The sequence below is a fragment of the Pygoscelis adeliae genome, unplaced genomic scaffold, assembly GCF_000699105.1.
Source record: "Pygoscelis adeliae isolate BGI_AS28 unplaced genomic scaffold, ASM69910v1 Scaffold54, whole genome shotgun sequence".
NCBI classification, from domain to species: Eukaryota; Metazoa; Chordata; class Aves; order Sphenisciformes; family Spheniscidae; genus Pygoscelis; species Pygoscelis adeliae.
Genome location: NW_008824982.1, coordinates 4,643,220 through 4,661,739, shown reverse-complemented (window position 1 = coordinate 4,661,739; position 18,520 = coordinate 4,643,220). Strand labels below are relative to the sequence as shown.

Here is an 18,520-nt window from a genome sequence, read left to right as displayed (position 1 = left end):
GACAATTTCTCTGTATTTCTCCCAGGCTACCTGTCCTTGCTTCCACCCTCTGTAGGCTTCCTTTTTGTGTTTGAGTTTGCCCAGGAGCTCCTTGTTCATCCATGCAGGCCTTCTGGTGGTTTTGCTTGACTTCCTCTTTGTTGGGATGCATCACTCCTCAGCTTGGAGGAGGTCATCCTTGCATATTACTCAGCTTTCTTGGGCCCCTCTTCCCTCCAGGGCTTTGTCCCATGGTACTCTGCCAAGCAGATCCCTGAAGAGGCCAAAGTCCGCTCCCTGACGTCCAGGGTAGTGAGCTTGCTGTGAGCCCTCCTCAGTGCCCTAAGGATCTTGAACTCCACCATTTTGTGGTCACTGCAGCCCAGGCTGCCCTTCAGCTTCAGATTCCCCACCAGCCCCTCCTTGTTGGTGAGAACGAGGTCCAGCATAGCACCTCTCCTCGTTGGCTCCTCTACCACTTGGAGAAGGAAGTTATCATCGACGCATTTCAGGAACCTCCCAGATTGCTTATGCCCTGCTGTGTTGTCCATCCAACAGATGTTGGGGTGGTTGAAGTCCCCCATGAGGACCAGGGCTTGTGAGCGTGAGGCTGCTCCTATCTGTCTATAGAGGGCCTCATCCGCTTGGTCTTCCTGCTCGGGTGGCCTGTGGCAGACCCCCACCGTAATGTCACCTGTTTTGGGAAGGCTTTCTGGTTTGTAAGCGTAGTGTCAGATCCAAAGCACCTTTGCCCATCTGTACTATTTCGCTCAGAGCTAATAAGCCTCTCCTCAGTCCCCAAGACCAGAGGGTCACTGATGGCCGAGCAGAGCAGGCCTGGCTCTCCTGGGGTTACACCAACCTGGAGCTCAGAGGCTTGGCTGGATACAAGAAGCTTCCCTACAGAGGCAAGTGAGTGCTTCTGCACTAAACACCCTAAAGCATCCCACACTGCCTGTGCCACCCAAGCCAACCCACCAACAGGGCCATACCCGGCATACTCAGCCTGGACAGTGAAGAGCTGACTATGTGCTAGAAATTTAAATCAGCACTGTTTCCATAAAAGCACAGTGAAGGAAACAAAGCGTGCTTTAGTTCCTTTACAAAGCATGGTTTGTCACACCTTCACCTGAGAATTTTGACCGGTCAGAGCAGCATTTTATTTTACTGAGAATTTAAACAAGTTACCCCTTCCCTGGAGATTAGCAAAATGCAACTGGTCTGGTTTCTATCCCATCGGGATGCCGGCAGAGGGGCATCAAGTTAAGCTGTTACACAGCACAGCACAGGGGCATCTTGGGGTTAGGAGATGTCAGAAATCCCAGAAAAGGACTAAATTTAAAAAAGATTTAGTTTGGTAAATAATCTCAGATGCTCCCCTCTCATTCTCTGCCTCAATTCTCAAAGCAGCACTAGTTTTCATAATCTCTCCCTCACACATATAAACAATATTACAGCTGTATAAAGCAAGAGGAATGTTTCATTTAAAAACAATGACAATCTGCAGCGATTCCCACAATCCTGCTCAGCACGTGTTAAAAGACAAACGGTTTTCAGTGGAGAGAGCCTGGAAAATATAGATCCTGTAGTAAAAGGGGACCTTCTATCCCAATCTAAGGCTGAAACAGCCACAGGGTGCTATTTATAATGAGATCTTCAGTATGGGAATCCAAAGCTTATATTTGACGCATCTGTGAGAGCAGCAGGCATCAGAGTGCTCAAACTTTGCGAAAGCTTTTGGCACCCAAGATGACGTGTCGACTCAGGAAGGTGCACATAAGTTTCCAGCTTTTGAAAATCATGATTGTAGAAGTATACAAATAACCTTACTGGAGAGATTCAGGCAGCTTGTGGTATCTGTGAGCAACAACTCTATCTCATCTGCAAACTGCTAGAGCAGTACGTGTCTTTTTCACAGCTTGAGGAAATAACAAACACGGGTAAGCTTTTAGATTTGTACTGCCCTTTCCAGAATACTCCAGTATGCTGGTCACCAGCTCATAGAAGCAAACCCACTTTAACAAGCTGCTTATTACAAAAATTAGATTACGTTTTTGAAAAAAAAAAAAAAAAATTAAAAAATCCCTTCTTTTATTCAATTAGCCTTTTTTGTTATGGTTTCACTGATGGCAAGAAAACTAATTTTCTTTTCTAGCTTATTATTGTACCAAAGAAGTCACATAGTACCATGAAGAGTCCCCCCCCGTAGAAAAGACTGTAGAGAACTTAATCAAATGGAAGTAACTGGATTAGTGAGAGATTTCCAGATTTAATCCAAATGTACATAGCAATAAGCACAAAACCCCTCAAGTTATCAGCAGTAGCTAATACATGTAATTACTTCAGTTGTTTTTTAACTGAAGAATTTCTAAGTAGATATATTGCATTTGAAAATCTTATTTTAGGAAGGCCAGTAATAAACGGTACAAACTGTCAGAAAGAAGGCAAGGCATAAAACAAAGAAATATTACTGTACAGTAACTTATACACATCTGACTTGCACTTTAAAATTGGAATGAAGGAAGGAATTGCTAAATAACTGCAGAATTAAAAAGTCATAAAGGAAAAGTTTGTTCCAGTTATGTTTAGTTATTTCTTTTTGTGCAGTTCATGTGTGTTTAAGATTGTTTACACAGGCATAAACTCCAAGAACTATTTAACAGGAAGAACTTTTAGACCACAAGAGAAAAAGTAACTGCTAATTTATCTACTAATGTCAAGAAAGCAGTAGTTTTTTTAAAGCTTATGTATACTTGCACAATTAAAAGCTTAGCTACAACCCATTAGTACCTGGAAAGCTCATGAACTGACCATTTAATAATATCTCTGTGTTGTGATAATTCAAGAAAAGGTGGTAATGAATGTAGTAAACAAACTTTAACGGTTGCCTGTAATAAAAGGAACTTGTTAGGTATAAAAGCCTTTGAGAATTCCTCACCCCAAAGTCAGGCAGCCTTAATTTTTCAAGAGGTGCGATACACAGCACGCACAATGAGTAATGAGTTGGATTTGCTGCATATGTGCAGATCAACTGTGCGCTGGCAGCTGGCTCTCGAGGCCCAAACCACAGGTAACAAGACTCACGCCTACAAAAGCTGTGCTCAAATCTTAAGATTCTGAAATCTCACACCATCCCAAATAAATAAATTACAGAACAGCTCAGTGTCAGTAAATCGGTGCCAAAGATTTGGGATGCCAGTCTTGTGTCCTGTCAGCAACAGAAAGCCTGGAATCCCAGGTCTCCAGTCAAATAAAGCATGTGTTTCTAGCAAGGACAGATGGCAAGCTAGCAGGCATTAAAACTGTCAGCAGCCCATGACCGAGGACTGAGCCCACACCTAAGAGCTAGTGAAAATTTTAAATCTCTTTTTTGACCTGATATCCACATAACTGGAACAGGATATTAACCCACTATATATGTATTAACACTATGGTATGTCCTGCTCTGAACAACAGGCAGCACTGTAAGAGGCACCATACAATTGCACAACTAAAGGATGAACAGACACTATCAGTACAAAAACTCCTTCCCAGGACCCCGCCATCCCCAACAGAACAACCCCCCCTCAAACCTCCAGAAGTCCAATATTCAAATGCTTGGATGCTGGTGAGAGACACTGTCAGCCCTAGAAGCAACTCATAGACTAGAAGCAACTTGTAGACTACACCAGGCAACGGTGTCAAGAGCACAAAATATGTCACATATTCAGCACTCAGGTCTTCTACAGTTAAGGAAGATGATACATGCATTTGAAAATATATTGGATGTAAGTAAATACGAATGGAATTAAAAATATGGCATATACAACGGAAACTCATTATATTGTGAAGCAATACAGAAAACATCTGGATGTCATCTTAGAGGTTTGTGTTTTTCCTGATTAAGGAAACAGCTGCCTTAGTAAAATTACTCATATCCACCAGTAATGAAGAGTATCTTTTAGCACAATTCTTCTGTTAAGCCACAAGCATCTGCTTCCTAATTTTCTTTTTATTTAATCTTGTGTACCCTGCCCAAGTGCTGTAACAACAAATTTAAATAGCTGCCTCATTTTACATCTTGTAAACTATCATACCTAAACAAAGAGTAGCACTTTGCATATGAAACTCTCCTTTCAAGCAGGTGACCATTGAGGGGTGATTTGCAACACCATCTGTGTGAAAGCAGGGGGTGGGGTGGAGGAGCCTAATAAACTTTGCATGGTGAATCAATAATTACGTACTTAATGTAGCATAAAGTGCTAACAGAAGATTCATTCCTGGCCTTGTAAATTCAACTGTATCTTTTAATTCTGATACCACTAAGTGATTTAGAGTGATGCCTTCACTCTAAAGTACGTTCCTAGACCATGGTGGCAGGCACAGAAAAGGCTAAAATCACTCTGCGTAGGTAAAGGATATTCTATTTGCTTTTCAATGTTAACTCAACAGCAAACAGAGAGCTGTTTGTTTCAGCCAGTGTTACGTGATACTTGTAAGTTTGTTCCAGCTGTTAATGGAAAGAGTTTTACATGATGCTTATCAAATATACAAGTATAACGATGTGAACAGGATACCAAGTATGCCTACTTTTATTGTTCTTCTGCTCGTTTTTTTTCTAACTTCATTTGCTCACTTTAATATTTTACTCCAACGTCAGAATAATAGCTTAATGAAACAGCTCTCAACAGTTGGAATCAAAAGGGTCCTTGGACAAAAGGGTCCAAGGCTCAGGATCTCCCATATTCTGCCATCTTCTTTGAACTGACCACTAGCTAACGGGTACCTGCAGAGCAAACCTGGTCAGCTCACCGAGCCAACAGAAAAAAATAGCTACTCTGTCTTTTTGCTCTGGTCCCCCTCAAAAAGGCGGTCTTCCTGAATCACCACATAGTCTCAATCTGACACCATCACAGGTATTTTAAGTCAGGTATTTATATCACTCAGAAGCCAGTCCTCAAATGGCTAAAATTTATACTGACAATGTCCTCAGACCAGGTAGCACAGAGTAGCTCTTCTCCAGCCAGCTCAGGGTTTGTTCCTTCTGGTGAGAGTTACTCCTGCTGCTGCAGAGCAATTGTTGTGGGTCTGCAGTGGTAGTGCCGTGGCCCTGAGAAAGGAAAGTTTTCCTTTTCCCTGTTGTTTTCATGCAAAGTGCTCCAGATAGCCAAGGGGCTGTGTTTTCATGAAGCTGTGAGTGAAAGTTCACAGAATCACAGAATGGTTGAGGTTGGAGGGGACCTCTGGAGGTCATCTGGTCCAACCTCCCTGCTCAAGCAGGTCCACCTAGAGCCAGTTGCCCAGGACTACACCCCGATGGCTTTTGAGTATCTCCAAGGATGGAGACTCCACAATCTCTCTGGGCAACCTGTGCAGTGCTCAGTCACCCTCACAGTAAAAAAGTGTTTCCTGATGTTCAGAGGGAACCTCCCGTGTTTCAGTTTCTGCTGAAAGTTATATATAAATAATATACATATATTATGGCACAGCATTAGGGCATGTACAGGGCAGTGTCATAGTGTAGTCCTAAGAGACTAAGTAATAGCTTCAGTAGACACTGGAACAAACTATTTGTCAACAAGAGTCTCCTCTTGTAATGCAGTAGTTGCTTGCTTTAGAAAGAAGCAAGCAGTAAACTAATAACAACAGTAATAAGAACAACTAATAACTAGTGAACTACATGCAACACAGGTGACAAAAGGATTAGGGCAAGGAACAAAGCAGGATGAGAATCCAAACTGACAAGTTTGAATACCAAAGTTTTTAAAAAAAAAAAAGTCATGATGTTGGGCACAGAATTACAGAGTTCCAGGTTTTACAGAGTCTTCGTTAAACACAAAAAGCTTATGGAGTCTCATTTGCATTAAAATTTACTCTAATGTCCTTTACCAGAGATCTCTGTTCCCCTTCACGCATGGGCAATTCCACTGACCATTAATTTGATGTGTTCGTGCATACAAGAGGAATAAATTAAAAACTACTCTTTTAGAGTGTTGCTTCTACTTTTTAAACATATATCGAATATAATGGTATTTGCTGAAAATTAATGTTGTATATTAAGGCTGTCCCATATTTAAACAGTAAAGCGCTTCTTTTAATCCTTATACTAGGATTGAAGCCAACACAGGAATTTCCAGATTTTGTGATCTCAGATACCGGAAACATCATAAATATCTTAAAAAGTAAAATGATCACAAGTACAAAGGTAGTGCCAACTGTCACTCTGTTAGATTTACAGTATGGATCACTTAGGAACAAGCCATTTGATCACAAAACTCTCTCATTGATCTCTCTCTCCCACCAGCGGCTAAAGACTACTTCTGTTTCACTTTTATATATATGGAAAAGGAACCAAGATTTTTATCTGTTCCGGCCCTAACGTTTCAGTGGTTTCTCAGATTACAAGTAAATGTTGATGACTGTCACAACCACTAACATCATAGAAATTACTTCTTTCATTTGTTTCAGCAAATTCCATTAAAAACAACAGGACTGAGAAGGTGCCGTTTGGGTAAATTCAGCCTGGACTTGCAACTGTGCAAACAGCTTAGCTTGACTCCATGACAGGTGAATTTTGTAATACTAGCAGTTGCACTGATGATGCATTCCTAAGAAGTTATTTTTCAGGGGAGAGCAACATGTTAAAATTTAGCATAGTCTGAAGGTTCCTTCCTCCACAAGACCTCTGACACACTATCTAGCTGGCTTTTTATGTAAGTAATGTAACAAGAAAAAAATCCTCTTTTGTATAGCAGGAAAAGATGATGGTTTCTTAACTCAGTGCTTGCTTTCTTATTGTTGAGATTTCTCTCAAAGACAGTATTCACTGAATTGCCTCATGAATAACGGGCACATCCAAAATGAGCCTAAATAAAGTGCTTGTGTATTTTCCTTAAATTAAATATAAGAAATGTGAACTCTCTTGTAGTTCTTTTTACGTAAGCCAAACAGGAGGCTTCAAGAGAGAACTATGATTTAAGAAGCTGCTTTTATGTTGTAAGTTAAATCATCAGGCAGACTAATTCAATTCCTTTCTGTTTACTGTAAGACTATTTCTCTTACTGGACAAGCCATAAAACTAAAGTGACTAAAATACAAGGAGGCAAGCAGACATTTCCAATTCTTAAGAGTCAGAAACAAGTGCTCTGACTGAAGAGCAGTGCTGCCAGCAAGTCATAAATTTATAAGCAATTCAACTGCTTCTCTGAATTCCCTGCAGTTAAAACTTTCTTTTTTTACAGTTAAACCTCAAAGTCATTCCTATAATTAAACAGCCATAAGATGTTCTCTCCGAAGATTAACATTATTTTTGAATACACTGTATATTTGGAGGAAAAAATGGTTAGAAGTATTCATAAAGATTTCAAGTATGCCTATTAGCATATATAGGTATCATTACATTGCTTTCCATCCCCCCACTTGAAGCAAGGGGAAAGAAAAAAAGACATGACAGTCATGTAAACTCTCTCCATTTTACCAAAACTCATTACGTGGCTTTAGTGTTATTTTTTACTGTTTGACCAAACACTTCTTTTTTTCCTTAGTTTGGGTTGGAAGGGACCTCTAAAGGTCATCTAGTCCAACCCCCCTGCCGTGGGCAGGGACATCTTCAACTAGATCAGGTTGCTCAGAGCCCCGTCCAACCTGACCTTGAATGTTTCCAGGGATGGGGCATCCACCACCTCTCTGGGCAACCTGTGCCAGTGTTTCACCACCCTCAGCGTAAAAAATTTCTTCCTTATATCTAGTCTCAATCTACCCCCCTTTAGTTTAAAGCCATTCCCCCTTGTCCTGTCGCAACAGGCCCTGCTAAAAAGTCTGCTGCCATCTTTTTTATAAGCCCCCTTAAGTCCTGATAGGCTGCAAGAAGGTCTCCCTGCAGCCTTCACATAGCCATTCCTAGAGAGAATACTTTGCAGGTTTCACTAAATTATTTTAATATTTGATGATATGTAAATTAAAACATTACAGTACCTTAACTGTAATTTCAAGTTGGAACTAGATATAAAAGTAGTCTTAAAAGTATGATTTAGAAAAGGGGCATCTTAGCACCAGCTACACTCATTACTTCTATAACCAACTGTCATAGTCTGTCAAGAAAAAAATAATTGAGCAAGGAGCTCTTCTTGCTATCTCAGTAGGTATTTACTTTTGGCCTTGGGTCAGTTAATAACCATATTAACTTAACACACAACCTTCAAGCAAATCAGAAAGCCTGATGGCATTTAACATCGGAGTAAGTCTGCCCAGACGTGCGGAGTACCATCCCCATAGTCTCCTGCAGCAGTGTGGCAATGTTTGCCCAGAGCATCCCAGCAGTTATTGATCTTGCCTGGAATCAAGAAGATTATTTGTTCTTCCCTCTAGAATATAAATGGAAATAAAAGCAACTCTGGAGAGAAAAGGCTGAGCACAGACTGAACGATGTTTGTAAGAGATACCCTACAAGCAGCAAATGCTGATGAGAAGGTTTGAGTTATTCACTGGTTTTGCATGATAAAAGGAAAAAGATTGAAATTGTCTATACTGTGAATAGTGTTTTTAAGAACAAGTTGGGGAAAATAGCATCCTTTAAGAAATGGCATTGTGAGCTGCTGACTTTGTTCTGCAGCTGTTGGTTTGAAGAAAACAAAAAAGAGTTTTCAAAGAAAAATGGAAGAGAATGAATTTCACAGCATATCCTTTTTACGTGATGATCCTGAGGATCTACTGGACTGTAAAATTATCTAGTCATGCTTGCAAAAATTAAGGACAACTTGCCCCCCAAGGGACAACACGACTTTAAAGTACTAACTGGACTGAACCAGCTTCCAAAAACTAGTGTGGTTTATTTTGCTTAATCTGCAAAAGCAGATGACTGCCTAAAGGCTGAAGAAAAGACACATCTAGTTCTTCAGATTAACTAGTTTTTTCGGTAGTTCAATGCATCTGAATCATACGAAACAACAGAACTGGCCCTTGATGCCAGAAGGAAGACTGCTTTCTGTTAATTGAAGGTTGACTCTACTCCAGTAACATGGCTGCTGGAATGATCTTCCCTGTTTGCTTTTGAGTTTTGTCAGTTTACATAGGGTTGGGTTTTTTGGATGTTAAAATAAGCTTTTGAGCCTTCATGTAGCTGAATGACGAGAGTCCCCTCATACTGTAGTGTCTTAATTATCTACTATTTGAAGGAGTTATCAAGGTCAGGTGGGTTAATGTAAGCAATCAAAGGTGTTGAGTGAAGAATATAAGAGCTGAACACATCAAACAAAATCCAAGTTCTTCAGAATATCTTACCACCTCCTGACCTCTCATATCTTATACTTTACTAGAAAATTAAACAGTAAGATAGCTGACCAGTTACCACCTGTGGGAATACAAAAGTATACTACTTGTTGACAAAAGCCTTTCAATGTAAATAGTGAGCTAAGAAACTGAATCTGCTGTTTAAACACATCCTAAACTATTTTTCCTTGAGAAAAGCAAGTAAGATTTATATGAAACACTGGCACTACATACTACTCCTCTTTTTCACCTTTCGAATCTTCATGGAAGTGATTTTGTTCCTCCTCCTCTTAGTCTCTGGCTTAAGAAAAATTTGCAGTTTGCCCATTTCTGTGCACCTAGGCTTATGCAAAATGAGCCCTTATATTCATTGATTTGAGGAAAACAAAGATTTGTCTTTCAAATGCTTCATGACAGCTCTGTTTAGGGGTAATCACCTGCCAAAAACCCAATTCCCCTTGGCATCCATTGTGCTGGAAGTGGCAAAGGATTTTTCATGTGAACATCTTTTCGAAATTCCTTCTCAATCATTTGCACATAGGGTGCAAATACAGTCTGCATATGGCAGAGGGAAGCTTTTGGCACAGGAGAGACAGGAACTGCACTCATTTGTCAACCACAACATTTATCAATATTATTCAACTGTTGCATTTTTACAAATGGCAAACAAATAGCATGTGGATTCCTGCAATTTCCTAAAGACCTGGTAAAAAGCTCCCTCCTCATCTTTGCTTTCAAATCTTTCAGATTTCTGTTGTTTGAAAAGCACAAACAATAGATCCTGCCAAAAAAATATGCAGGCCAATCAGCACTCTCTGTCAATTGATCCCAAGAGTTCATGCCAGTGAACCTTGTTTGTATCTGTTTCAAGTTTGATCTGCTGAGCAAGATGTACTGCTAAACCCAAAGGAGACTAAAAGAATATCTGATTCTTCTGCAGCAAACATGCCATTATCTGTACCTATTGCTGGAGGCATGACGGGAATGCAAGAACAGCAATGATACCTGCTTCTGATTTCAGGCATTCATTTTCTCAATGATTTTCAGTTAGCTTGAAGCAGTGGGACTTGCACGTGGCACAAAGTGGTGTTTTGTAATCAATCTCTAATCTGTCCTTCAAGCAGCAAATTGGATGAGGAGCTTTCCCAATTTCATCATAAACTGCTATTCACTTGATTTGTATTTAAAATACTTAGAATTAATTAATGCTTACACATTCTTTAATAGAAGTAATTGAAATTTTTGCAAAAAGATACAAAAGTAGAAGGATGCTTTGCTAAAGTCAGATTTGGGAATCTGATGGAACGCCTTAGTAGTTGCCAATAGAATGAAAAACACAGGAATCTTCTACTGGATGGTTTATGCTTTTATCTTCTCTAAGCTAATAAGGAGAGGACGTTATCATCTACTTAACTCCCAACTTAATGAAAAAAAACCTCTGGATCAGACTCAGTCTGTGGAGACAAAGCACAAAATTGAATCTTACACAAACTAGCTAAACATTGTGAAAGATTTAGATGAAGAAATGAAGAGTTACTTCATGCCCAGAGTGAAATGCAGTACATACTATTGTTACGTGTACTTTTGGGGGAAAAAAGAATTCAGTACGATGTTTCAATAACATTTATTACTTATCACCTAATTCAACTTTTACAATACATCCACAGAGAATATACTTTCCTAAATATTTTATATAGCCTAGAATTAAAGGAGGATAAATTAATGCTGATCTATTCCCACTGTCAGCACCTACCCAGATATTTTTATGTTGCTTTCGTTTGCAGAAATAAGGCAGATTCTTGGCTGTAAAATTATATATAAGGATTCTTCTTTAGATAGTATATTAGCAACAATCTCAACACTGCTTGCAAATGGCTCCACAGAACCATGTATTTAACCATATGTTGTACGCTATTAAATTTGCAGAACAGGACAATCCCACTAACTCTTCAGGCAATATGTTTTTACTCTCCTTTTATTCTGCTTTATTATTGCAATTGCTTTTGATGCTGCAAAATGACAGAACTGAATACTGAGATAAAGGAAAGAGACAAACATCTTGGAGATTGAATTTCTTTGCAGATGCATGGTGACTCTGGACAGACTGCTAATAGCATATCATTTCTTCTGTATAGTATATTAACCTACAGGCAAAGAATTCTTCTTTTGGGTCTATCTAGAGCTGCTGCTCAAAAGGAAAGCACCCACACTAGTATTTCTGTTAGACGTGCCCTCTCCAACTGTTCTGTAGAACCACAATCAAGTGGAACTGCAGGAGCTGGTTGAGAGCCAAATCCTCAGAACAAACAAACCAGCTCCCTCTCAGCTGCTTGAATTCTACTTAATAATATAACTCACCAGCTCATGTCAAACAGACCAGCTGTTACGATCACAAACAGATATTACTTAGCTCTCATTATCATCCATTCTCCTTTCTAACAGTTTACCAGCTTTAGCATCAGACTATAGTAGTCTGGAGGTAAGCAGGGATTTTTGTTTAATGTAATGTGCAATAAAGCATCTCTGTTCAGTTATTCCTAAAGTCAATGCATGAATGCAAAAGCATGTCAAATAGGTTTGCCATGGGACAAACCAATTTTTTTGCTTGTTTTGAAAAAACTCCCCAAACAAACCACAAAAGGGAAACCACTAAAAGTGAAGAATGTGGTTATGTACAGGTCAGAGTTCTAAACTCATGTTTCTCAGACAAAAATCAGGGCTCCGGCTGCTGGTTTCATAGTAGGCTTCGGTACGGCAGCTGCAGCAGGTTATTGCCATAGCTGCCCTGTCTCCCTGCTGTGGATATTCATGATGATGACAGACCTCTGAAACAGAAACATATCCACTGCTGAACTCCAGCAGACAGCAATTCACTGAATTAATGTGAATTGCCACTATTTTCACTTTACATTAGTAGAATAGCCTGGGGGTCTTTATTATGAGGCACAAAAATTGTTGGTGATGGCAGTTGACTGCATGCCTGGTGTACAGGTGGCAGAGGCTCCACAAGGCTTCAGGTACTTAGAGCTGAGTAAGAGTTCCCAGTTGTGGTATGTATACATCGTGTCACTAACTCCAAAGCAGAGAGAGAAGAGAAGGAAAACCAAGAAGCAAGATTTGAATTAAGTGCAAGACTGGAAATCAGCATCTCTGTTACCATTCTTTGAAGTTTCCTCAGCATTATGTGTGGGGCTAGCTTGAGAGGCAGAGTGGCACAGAGCAGCTGAGCAAGTAGCACTGGGGGAAAGGGGACGGAAGTATTAGGAATGAGGAAGCTTTTGGAGTATAGGGAACCTATTTAACAGAGATGGGTTTCAGCAGCAGCAACGGTATAATTGCACTGCAGGAACTTAAGAGACAGAAACAGAAGACAAGTGCAGTATGCTTGGAACAGCAGCAGAACAGTCTACATCAAAGAAAATCTTAGGAGTCAAGGTTGTCTCCAGAATGTGAATCCACAGGGATTCTGTAGTACATTTTGATGCAGCTAGCACAGAAAGAGAACAGCGTTAGATCCATTAAAGGTGGTGAAGAGACTAAAACACTAATGGAGATTACAGACTGTGATTGTGGGAAACAGAGGAGATTTTAAATCCATCTCTGTCCCTGAGTAAGCTGTTAAGTGCTACATCAGAGCAGATATAAACCATGCTTTTATACACTGTAATGACAGCTTCTTGCAGAAACTCAGAGTCTGTAAGAGAAAAGTAGCTCTTGACTTAGTTTGACATATTACTGTCTAACAAGGGCCACATGCTCCAATTCAACATGCTGTTATAAACAAAATGTTCACTTTGGTAATGTTTAAGTTTGGAAAGAGAATCAAGCAGACCAGCTGAAATGAATTTAGAAAGGAACAGCCAAATGGGTAAAATGCTTGGCGATGACTTGGAGGATAAAAGATGAGGTTGAGAGTCACAAGATTCTCAAATCAAAAGGCTCAGATGACTTCTATCTTCTTTCGGTGTGACTGTAAAGAATGTAATTAAAAGCAAAAGTATATCAAGTCCAATTAAGGAATACAGAAACTGATAATGTCTGACAAGTTAAATGAAAAACTATTAAGTGAGGCTAAAAGTAATTTCTGAAGAACAAGTTTTTAAAGTTAAAAAACAAAAAGAGAAACATGAGGCCTGCTGGAGAGCCAAGAGGAACAATTAAGAGATGTCTGTGTAAAAAAGCACAGTGCCTGAAACAAAGCCATTGCAGAAAAGCTTCTTGAAGAGCATAGGCAGGTTACCATGCAAGGAGATTCTTAAAAGGACAAGCCTAATGCACTGTCCCAATACTGAGGCTGGACTAGATGACCTCTTGAGGTCCCTTCCAAGCTGAATGACTCCAGGATTCTATGAAATAGGGAAGTTAAGTAAATCGTAAATTGATAAAAATGAAACAAATAATCACAGCTCTAAAGGAACTAAAACATGATGCCACTGAAGTACTGATGTTTCACTTAAAGTGGCAGCAGATGGATGGTAGGTGGCAAACAGGACCCAAATCTGAAAACAGGGCTGCAGAAAACTACAGGCAATTGCAGTCTTCTAGTTTCTACCAAACAGGGAATTCTACTGCCAGTCTGTGAAGATGCTTAAGGAGGAGTTAAAGTGGCATTCACACAGAAGTGATCAAGCTGATACAGTATGCCTGGAGTTTCAAACAGCACTAGAAATCAAGCTTCCAAGACATAAAAGGAAAAGTCCTCTTGTTAATTAGCATCAAGTTAAGTGAAAGGAAGTGGGAGATAAAACATGCGGTCAATTCTCACACTGGTGAGATAAGATCCCCAAGGCATCTATACCAGAACTTACATTCCTGATTTGCAGAAATAGGCCAATACCTTTGTATAGGTGACAAACTTCATCCTCCTGCTAGTCAAGATTGCTAAATGATGAATTATATTTTTTTTTGTTCTTATGGAATTTAAGTATTCTCTATGAAGGGAGACCTCTACAAGAGAGGGAGAGCCAGATAAAAATAGCTTCAGCTAAATTCTGAAGAATGTCTTAGCACTACATGAAATCAGCAATGTTTTGTGGTCAGCCTGGCAAAGGCAGCTCTAGATCAATAGCATCTAGAGCATCATTATTTCATGTCTGCTCCTCATTAATAAGACAGCACTACCATCACTGATGGATGGTTGTTTTACATGGGCAACGATTAGGTCTGAAGTCAGACAGGAGGCTAAGATCAGCAAGTGAGGTTGAACAGTGGCAGATATAAACTAATTAGGCGATAATGTCATCACTTTTTTTTCCCCCTTTTTTTCTTTTTTACTTCTAATTAACAGTTGGTAAAGAGTAATAGATGAAACTCAGGAAGTCCAACATTTATCATCAGGAAGAACAGTTTGTTGTGGTTTTTTTATTCTTTCATCCTGATCAGGATAAATTTGTGTTCCTTCAAACAGGATATACTGCCAGAGTGTTTAAAAAAAAAAAATTAATTTGTCACATTTCTGCTTCATGCCATGGAGACAAATGGAGAAATGGCAATACGAACATCATTATCAACTTTATTTTGTCTTCCTCTAGTGAAGATAACTAACTTTAGTCCTAGAAAAGAGAAGGTTATCTTATGCAGAAAGAACAACTGCTGAATCCAAAATATTTTAACTCTGGCAGAAAAAAAAATACTCATCCCATTCAAAAAATGGAAAAGCTTCAAAGGAATCTGGAACTTACCAGCTGGATCTGAAACTCACGTGCTCCTTATTTGCTTCAGAGCATTTTGGATCTACTTTTTTGCTACTCATACAAACAGCAACTATTAAAAGCTCCTTCTGTTTCTGCCTGTACAATGTATTCCCCGACTGTGGAACCAGCCTTCAAGTAAAACAGTCCCCTTCTTACACAGCTTTAGCAGTACCTATAAGAACCAGCTATCAATACACCGGAAGAGCTAGTCAGATCAGTCTTTAGGCTTGTATATTCTCTACAAGCAGTGCCATACACTTACCATGACTTTCAGCACCAGTATCAGTTATTCCCAACAGTGAAGATTACAGTGCTCAGAAATAATGTTTGTCATCTCCATGAATTCCAAGAAAGGTCTTAGCTGCTGTTAGAGGACAGTGTTGTCCTCCTCCAAAATTTAACAAATTATCTCCTTATACGACTACATTTGGAAATGTGCTTTAAGCAAGAGGAAAAAAAATATCGGGGTCTGCAGAACAGGGGATCTTGTTGCATGCAATACCCCTGACCCTTGGTATACCAGAATTTTATATCAGACTAGTAAGTACCACAAAGCATTTGTAAAACAAATCTCTTCCTTACTAGACATCTTATTTTCCAGTACAAAAACAAAAAAGGTCACACACCAAGTTGCTTAGAAGAGGAATCACGTCTACTAATGAATTTAGGTTTAATTTAAACAAAACAATCAAGAAAGTTTGCAAATAAATCTGTACTGTTTCAATGGTTTAAACTTACCATATTACAGGCTCCTCCAGATGCTTTCATACAAATAAGCAAACAAACAGAAGATCAATACTAGCACTGCTTTAAAGGAGCCAGGTTTATTTTTAATAATCCCTGATAGCCACTGACTCATGGAAAAATACCATGGAAGCATTCACATGTAATATTACTATGAGGGACTTTAAGGAAAAGAAAAGAGAGCAGTCCTTAAAAAGTTACTTACCTTGCAGTCAAATTTTCTGGTATTTGTACCTGTTTTACAAATGAAGTTTGAAATTTGACTGGAATTCTTTCTAGCTTGGGTTTAAATAGCAATCATAAAGTAAAAAAAAAAAGTAAAAAAAAAGTGACAAAGTGTATGACACTGTTCTAGCACTTTCAGGCATTTTATATTAATTCTAGTAAGGCAGAAATTCTAGGAAGTTTAATATAATGCATCTCATAGCTCTACTTGCAAGTAAGCACCACGCACAGTTATCAAGAGGCAAAGTATTCAACTTGTTCATTTTTAAAATTATTCACATTGGTGCCTTTATCTAAATGAACTATTTTGTGGGCAGGATGTGTTAGGAACTACTCAGTTTGATAGGATATTCTTTAATCATGATTAGTTAGAATTACAAATGATTATGGAACATACAATATGTTGCAGCTTTGGATCATTACCCATGGAAATGTAATTCAAAAGTACAAACAATAATTATTTCCGTCACTCCTTTTACTGAAATACAGCTTTCTTTAATTAGGATATTGATAAGTGTGTACAGCAAATATAAGATTTTTAAATAGTTCATCTGATAAAGAATAAAATGAGCTTTTACCTGAGAAAGCTTAATCCTCCAAACAGCCTGCATACAGGTTGTTCCACCTCCTTAGGAATGCCCGCTAATATAATGCACTAAAGGATGATTAAAGACATATTTTCTGTGGTGGCAGCCAGCCTCTGGGGACCTCAGTCCTTTCCACACCTGTCAGCAGCACCAGTGAAGGACAGACCTGTGCAACGTGGGAAACCTCACACTGCTGCGTGGGGGCTCTGTCCTCAGAATGGCCGCATCCCGCTCCTCCCATAGGCAGCGGCTGGCTATTGCTTCAATGTCTTGGGTTCGGGAGACAAATGGGGAAGTTTCCCCCAGTCTGATAAAGGCAGAGCATGCTGAGTTGCACTCTCTAAGCCACTAGAACAACTGTGAGTTTAGGAACATCATTCTGTCTTGGACAGCAGATGTCTATCAAAGACTATGAATACCAGTGGCAAGCATGGATGGTGTCTTTCCCAGCCTGCAAGAGCTCAGGACCCTCCTTAATCATACATATCACCTTTGCGTGTAGGGGCCCATTTTATTTTCATTAATGAGTCCATCCATTTTTCGAACGGACGTTAGCATCCAATATCACTAATATTCCACTGCAAAGAGTTCCATTTAATTATGCATTGTGTGAAACACCTTTTTTAAAATATTTCCTCATTTCATTTGTACAACAGAGTTTTATTTGACCACCAGTGTTGCTATCAATCTAGTCCAAGAGGTGGTGGTAAAACTGCCTCTCTAAAGGCGAAGGAATGGTTGAGAAGCAATGACTGGGTGTTATTTAGGAGAAACTATATGCACTGATTGAAAGTGAGCCTGTACATTAACAGGCACAAGATATAAACCATCAACATATATACATGAAATCACCAGCACTGACAAAAGGTTCAGGCATTTCTTGGCAGACAACTGCCGCTTGACGTAAAGACTCACATGCAGTCCTCTATCAGCTCCTTGTCTGCCAAGAAGCATCCTCTGCTTCTGTCAGAACCGGTTAATTAAAATGTAGCAATAGGTTATACTGGAAAAGTTCATTCCTGTTTGAGAGAAGTAGATCTGCAGTGAAAGATACAACTATTTAATCGCAGAAGGAAGAGCTTTCAATTCTATTCATCCTTGAATACGCTTTTTTCTGGTTGCTGAGTTACTGTAGGAGGACAAGTGATTTCCTTCAAGAGTCGGAGATAAACATTAAGTAAAACAATATTTAGTAAAGCTGAAGAAGCCAGCTACCAAGCATCTCTCAATTTTTTTCACTACTGCTAAGTGTGAATTTTAAATGGGTTTAAGTGCATTTTTTTCTCCAGAAAATAAGACAGTTAAAATACAAAAAACTGTGTATTTTAAAACATTAATGTCTTTGCAATGCCACCTACACTCAGGACAGGACCATGGGAAATAAATAGGGAAGTCTACTTAAAACATAAAGTGTCAGAGAAACATTGTGTCCTTGTAACTGCTTTGTCGGGTACACGACCCAATCATACCCGCTAAGACAACTTTAACAGAATGATAAATTTTAACAAAAAGCATCGAGCACACCACAGAATTAAGTTAATTTAAAGTGACAGGTTCAAAATAGAGCTTTATCAGTAGTTGGGAAATTTACATATGAAAAAAATTATACATCTTTAGGGTTTTGTAGAGTTTCCACCAGTAATTGCTTTGGATTTAAAGAAATCCAATGATAAATTCAACTTACAGTTAAAGAGTATTAAATTGCATTAATCATACAATAAAATACTACTATAATCCAGAGACAGGAACAAGAGTTTAAACTAGTAAGATTAGATACTTCACAAGTGCCAAGCTAAAAATTTAAAATATCACAGTACCTGTGATTTAGTATAGCCTTCTCTAAATATATTACAGAAATAATTGCATTAGTCAAAGCTCTTAGATGAAATTGTTTCTTCATCCTCTCCAGAAACCATGATCGGCAATAGAGATTAATGGGATATTTATGCTTTAAAGACATTCACATGTATAGGTTTACCAGTTATCCTTTCATTCTTAAAATACCTTTTCCATGTGAGTTGAAGCTTCAGCTTCAGGAAGGCCAAC

General features: G+C 39.1%; 1 protein-coding gene across 1 annotated transcript in view; it reads right to left on the bottom strand.

The window, feature by feature from the left end:
* Nucleotides 1-18,520, bottom strand: part of MAN1A1 (mannosidase, alpha, class 1A, member 1) — a gene marked incomplete at its 5' end in the record, with an annotated part of 117,554 nt that overhangs the window by 76,607 nt on the left and 22,427 nt on the right. The window lies entirely within an intron of this gene.